Here is a 6,882-nt window from a genome sequence, read left to right as displayed (position 1 = left end):
TGCTTTGTACATTTTATTTAGGGAAAAGGGTCAAAAATATTCCTCTACTTTGATTAATTGGTTATATTTGTCCCTAGTCAAACTATAGGGTCAAATATACCCCTACTGTTAATAAAATTTTCAAACATACCTTTCATTTTAACATTTTTCCACCTTGGCAAGTTAAGGCCTCATTTGTTTGCACTTAATGGAGGTCTGAATTTGAATGGTTCAGACTTCAGACTATTAAGTGCATTTATTTTTATTAAGGTTTTAACTCTGAATAGGTCTGAATAGGTCTTAATCATTCAGATCTAGAATTAAGTCTTAATAGGTCTGAAAGGATATTCTGGATAATATTCACCACTCTATTCATAATCAGCAGTCACCACCACTAACCACCTCTGCCACTGTCACCATTGTCAACCACCACCCACCACCACCAATCACCTCTACCGTCATAACCACTATCGATAAAAAAAACCGCTACCAACCACAATTGTCGACCGCTATCACACCTACTACCTCTTTTATTCTAATCATATTCATCGTCATCACTGCCGTCAACAACACCACAATCAGCAACCACTACCGGTCAATCCCTACTACCAACCAACTCATCTATCATAACTAGCACCACCGCTAACTACCACTAATACATCACAACCTTTACACGTTATTTGGCCGCCACCATCATTGTCACTAGTAACGCCACCTCTACCACCACTTCAACCAGTACCATCACTACAATTTATCTCTACTAATAACCATCTCCACCATCACAACAAATAACATCTCCAACTAGCACCAACACATCGTCAATCATCATGCATTCATATTTCAGCCAACACAATCAATACCTTAAACTACTAACGTCAAGCAACGTCACATCACAACAACCACTACCACCATCAATCGCTACCATCATAACAGTCACTACAATACCGACCACCACAATATCACCATCAATATTATTAATCACTAACATCAATCATTGTCACTGCAACCACCATTATAAGTCATCTCTGCTATCACTAACAAATATAAATATTTTTTCTCAATCAAATACTAATAATTTTGTTGTATTAAATTACATACTTTTTTAATATATAATTAATTTTTTATTTGAATTATATTTTCTATTTTATTATGCATACAAATAAATTTTTTTTACACATTCAGATGTTAAAAAACAAACAGTCTTAATCATTCAGTTTTCAGATCTAGAGACAACATCTTAATCATTCAGATGTGCATTCAGATTTAGACGTCTGAATCTTTAAAAAAATAAATGGAGCCTAAGAGCCAAGTGGTGTTACATTTTGGGTGAGGTGGATGCCATGTGGCATGCCACCTCAGCATCTGATTTTTCCTTCCTTTTTTATTTTAACCTTTTTTTTATCAACTTTTTTTAATGTATTTAATTTATTAATTTTTTAAAAAAAGAATTAAAATATAAAATAAATTATTTTCAAAACTACAACTCTAGAATTATAATCATGGGTTTATGCTTCGGCTCCAATTTGAAACCATCCGTTCTCTTTTCTCGGACTCCAATTCCTGATGGATTCAAACCCGTAACCGTCTTGTTTCCGCATATCAATTTCTATCAAAGGATGAAAATTTATTCTATCCATTTCTCTAAAGAAATATCAATCACATAAAAGCAACTATGGTGTCCCGAGAAAATCGGATACTTGAAATGATAATGGTCATTTCGTGTAGCAAAATAGTATTTCTTTTTTCTTTCTACTGGATGTAAACCACTGATAGACTTTTGTAGAATGCAGAGAAAAAGATCATAATTCCAACTGAATACATGGATGTTAAGTTGGTATCTTTTGGATTTGCTGGCCAAGGGCGTGCAATTATGCGAGGTCCCATGGTCTTTGGGTGACAATCAACCAACTGCTGACTATTACGGAGTGGTATGATATGCTTTGCATTTGACAAGAAATCAAGAACCATCAACCAATTAAAAATATTTCTTAGAATTCATCGAGAATTAGAGTCTGAGAGAAGAGAGTGGATGGTTTCAAATTGGAGCAGAAACATAAACTCATGATTATAATTTTAGAGTTGTAGATTTGAAAATAATTTATTTCATATTTTAATTTTTTTTTAAAAAATTAATAAATTAAATACATTAATAAAAGCTGATGAAAAAAAAAATAAAATGAAAAGGGAAAGAAAACCGCATGCTGAAGGGGCACGCCACATGGCATCCACCTCACCCAAAATGTAACATCATATGACTTTTAATTTGCAAATATGAAAAAATGTTTAAATGAGGGTTATGTATGAAAACTTTATTAACAGTAGGGATATATTTGACCTTATAATTTAAATAGGGGCAAATATAATCAATTAATCAAAATAGATGAATACTTTTAACCCATTTCCCTTTTATTTATTTACTAATCGATTTTACACTCTTTAGCCACCAACAAACCAAAAATATCTAATGGAGTACTTGTATGATTTTTTGGAACAAGAGATTCTTTCAAGTACAATGAGGATAATTGAAGTAGTGTATGAACAGTATTTTCTGTTTTGAGGATTATTAACTTGTCAACTCATCCTGCTGTATTTTAGCCCTCTATTATTAATACAGTACTTGGAATAGAAGGTGAAATTCAGATAAGGATTTTTTCAAACTCGAAATCAAAATAAACCACAAAATATAAAAAGTGATCAAAATAGATCACTTATTTAAAAAGTTATCAAAATAGGTTAAATGTAATAAATTACTATATTTTTTACTTTTACCTTAACGGTCAATGCGGTTGGAAAACGTAATAATTTATTACGTTTTACAAACCACAAAAATAATAAAAAGCACTGTGTAATCACATCTTCTTTATGTCAAATCATGAAAAACGTAATAATTTATTATAAATTATAAATGGTGTTTATCCTGCCCACATCACATCACATTTACTTTTTCTATTTTTAAATTTAATCCACCCTACCCCACCCACATAAATTTAACCCCCAACCCCATAGGTATCATGCCTGATCGGATTTATTTGTTCAGGTTCGAGCACGAATTGAAGTTGCGGTCCTGAATTTTCTTAAAGCACTAAATTCAAATTCTCCCTCAATTTCCGATTTATCACTGGTTCAAAATTTTATTACTACGCTTTTTTGTTAGTCAAATCAATGTGTTAGTATAACTTGAAAATTTAGCCTAATAGCTTGTTATGAAATCAAAAACGATTGATTAATCCACTGTGTATGAACTTTTAGTCGTTCAAAGTGTATTTTTCTGTCGGATTAAGAGAAAATCGAAGAAAGATACCAAACTTGGGAACAAAAGTTAGCAATTTTGAGGAATTTATACAATGAATGTCTATATTGCCTTAAATTACGAACTAGTTATCAGTATTGGAACGAAATAAGCCTGGACATACACGGATATAGATATTTATTATAGTCGTAGTTGATAATTTATAGTATGTGTGACACAGATCAGTAGAAACTCGAGCAATAGACGGTGATGTGGAGTTGGGGGGTTAAATTTACATGGGTGGGTGGGGTGGATTAAATTTAAAAATAGAAAAAGTAAATGTGATGTGATGTGGGTAAGACATACACAGTTTATAATTTGTAATAAATTATTACGTTTTACAAACAGTGTTTGTAAAACGTAATAAATTATTACGTTTTTCATGATTTGACATAAAAAAGATGTGACTACACACTTTTTTTGTTTTTTATTTTTTGTGGAAAACGTAATAAATTATTACGTTTTACAAAATGCGTTGACCGTTAAGGTAAAAGTAAAAAATATAATAATTTATTATATTTAGACTATTTTGATAATATTTTTAAATAGGAAGCCTATTTTGATCACTTTTTATATTTTGTGATTTATTTTGGTTCCGAGTTCCACTGCAAGTTTAATCAAAACTTGAAAAGTTACGCTCATCCGTAATTGATTAATGTTTGTTGTCTCCTTTCTATCTCTGCCCCGCGGGCAGCCCCCCACCTCGTCCATCTCCCGTCGCCCACCTCATAATATTTATTTAAATTATGTATAAATAACGTTTTGAATTAATATTTTTAGTTAATTACTTATCTAACACTAAAAAAAATAAGAAATCACTTGATTATTGGGAATTAAAGATTTTCCTTCTCACCAGCCACACCCTGGATATATGTAGTTTCTACGGAAAGAAAACTTGACAATTTGATGGTAATTTTATCCTAATTTACCTATGATTTATTAAATCTGAGAGATAATTATCAAATATTGCTTTAAAAATGACCATCATTTCATGTCAAATTCAACACCAAGTCTGTTATAAATTGGTCTAGTTAGCCTTAATTTTATGCAGTTTTTCATTTGAAGAAAACCTCACGCATTTTTAGGAAGAATTGAAACTGGAAGTAACACTAAAAACAGGTTGGAATGAGAGAATAAAACATTAGCATGGATCGTTTAGTATGCGATATATGATAGATAAATAAGTCATAGGTTATGTTTCATAGAATTAGGTATTTTTTTAATGGAATAACTAATTTTATTCATTATTTTAATATAAATAATAAATAACACAATAAGAAACTATTAATATCTGTAAAATAAAAAATGCTGCATTTAGGGAACTGTTATGCTTATCCCGAATAGATCTGTCCGTAATTAAGGGTATCACGTGGTCATAATCTGACTTATATTTACTGAAGATATTTTATTTATTATATATATTATTATTATTATAATAATATTATATTATATAGAAGAGTCATAAGTAGGACGACTAAGAATAAATTTGTCAATTAACAAAAAGTTCAGTTTAAATTTATCGTACATCATGCAAAGTGTGGGGAATTTCAAAAAAAAAAAAATTCATGTTTCAGAAAATTTTAATGACTCTGCTTTGAAATATTTTAAAAATCAAATGACATCTTAAAAAAGTGGGACCCATTATTTATCTTCATAAGGTTATGGAGAAATTTTTTTCTTAAAATTTTCTTTATCTAATACTTGAATCAAATGGAAAAAATAATTTTAAATTTAAAGAGAAATTATATTTGAAGTTTGTTCTATTTAAATATTTTTTCAATTTTGATGTTCAGACGAACTTTTTCTCCTCTTATCCAAAATTGTGGAATAAACAAATTATTTTTGAGTGTAATATTTTTTATTATTTTTATTATTTCTGTCTAAAATTATTGGTGATTAATTTATGTTTAAGTTAACACTCACAAATATAATCACGTGTATAATATTTTTTTAATAATCTTTTAAATTTTTTCATATAATTTTTTTGTACATCTCACTACAACTTTATTTTAAATGAAAAAAAAATAGATAAAACAGTCATTTCATTAGAATTTTCTCAAAGTCACTAATGATGTAATCTTAACAATAAATTTGAAACTATAAATTTGTTTCATTTCTTTCACATTCACATGGATTCCACACACCTTAACTATGAATTTATTTTAATATGTAGTAAAATAAATTAAATGCACAAATCAAAATGTCTATTTTAATACATTATATGTCTCAATTTAAATAATATATTTTTCTTTATTTAATAAGTTCTAAAAAAATTAATATTTTTTATTTGGTAAGTATTTTACAACATCATCAATATTTTATTCATGTTGAATTTCATTTATTTATCAAAAAGTCCACAAAAATTTATTCTTTTATTTATTTTAAAGATAATTTGAAACATTGTGAAGTTTTCTCATGTATCTTCAATTTAATGTCTAATCAAAGTTATATAAATTGAAATATTGAGAGACGTAATTTATCCGTGAATGTGTAAATACTCACATATGTTTCATAAACGATAAAAAAGTGAAATTAATGTTGGCTACACATTTAATTACATAAAGTAGTCAATACTATTTTATAATAGAATAATTAAAAAATACTCATAATAATAATAATAAAAAAAATAATAATCTCTCTCTCTCTATATATATATATATAAAAGCAAAACTAAAACAAGACAAGATACCAAGTGGCAACATATAAAAATAGCCACGTAGCAGTTTTTAGGACATAAATTAATGTATTGTAATAAAACTTTTGAATTAAAAGATATTAAATATTTGAATTTGAAAATACATTATCCTATTATTTTTTTTTTAAAAAAAAAGATTTTTCATTAGCTTCAAAATAGAAATTCATTATTGAAGAATTCTAAAAAAACTTTAACTCTTTCATAAACTTATCTCTTTTAAAATTTAAATATTAAAAAACAAATCTGAATATAATTTATTTAAATATTAAATAAAATATAATAATATAAAGATATTTATAATAATAATAAAAGTAGTAGTAGTAGTACGTAGTATAGTAGTAGCAGTAATAATAATAATAATAATTTTTAAAAATTAAATATATAATATCAATAGTTGCAGCAGTCATACACGATAAATTATCAAATTATAGCATTGTAATAAAAATTTTGAATTGAAAGATTAAATATTTGAATTTGAAATACATTATCCTTTCTTCTAAGAAAAAAATCATTATCTTAAAAGTAGAAATTCATATTTGAAGAGTTCACATTTACTATTTCATACTTATCTCTTTTAAAATTTAAATGCTACATCAAATATATTTAAATACATATGATTTAATATTTAATAAAATTAGGAATAGCAATTAAGATTTTTAGCCTACTCTAATTTTAATTATACGATTATTATTGAACAGAAAAAGGAAACTTCTAAATATTTGAAAATTAGAAATCACTTTAATCAATTTAAAATATTATTGAAATTTGAATTAGGATTCAAATCATTTCATATAATAAATTATAAACAAATAATAGTAAAAATAATAATAGTAGTACATGCATGGTGTTGGTAGAGATAGTAAAATAATAATAATAATAATAATAATAATAATAATAATAATAATAATAATAATAATAA

The sequence above is a fragment of the Capsicum annuum genome, chromosome 3, assembly GCF_002878395.1.
Source record: "Capsicum annuum cultivar UCD-10X-F1 chromosome 3, UCD10Xv1.1, whole genome shotgun sequence".
Lineage (NCBI taxonomy): Eukaryota > Viridiplantae > Streptophyta > Magnoliopsida > Solanales > Solanaceae > Capsicum > Capsicum annuum.
The sequence above is the reverse complement of the archived record's forward strand: the minus strand, read 5'-3'. Positions refer to the sequence as shown.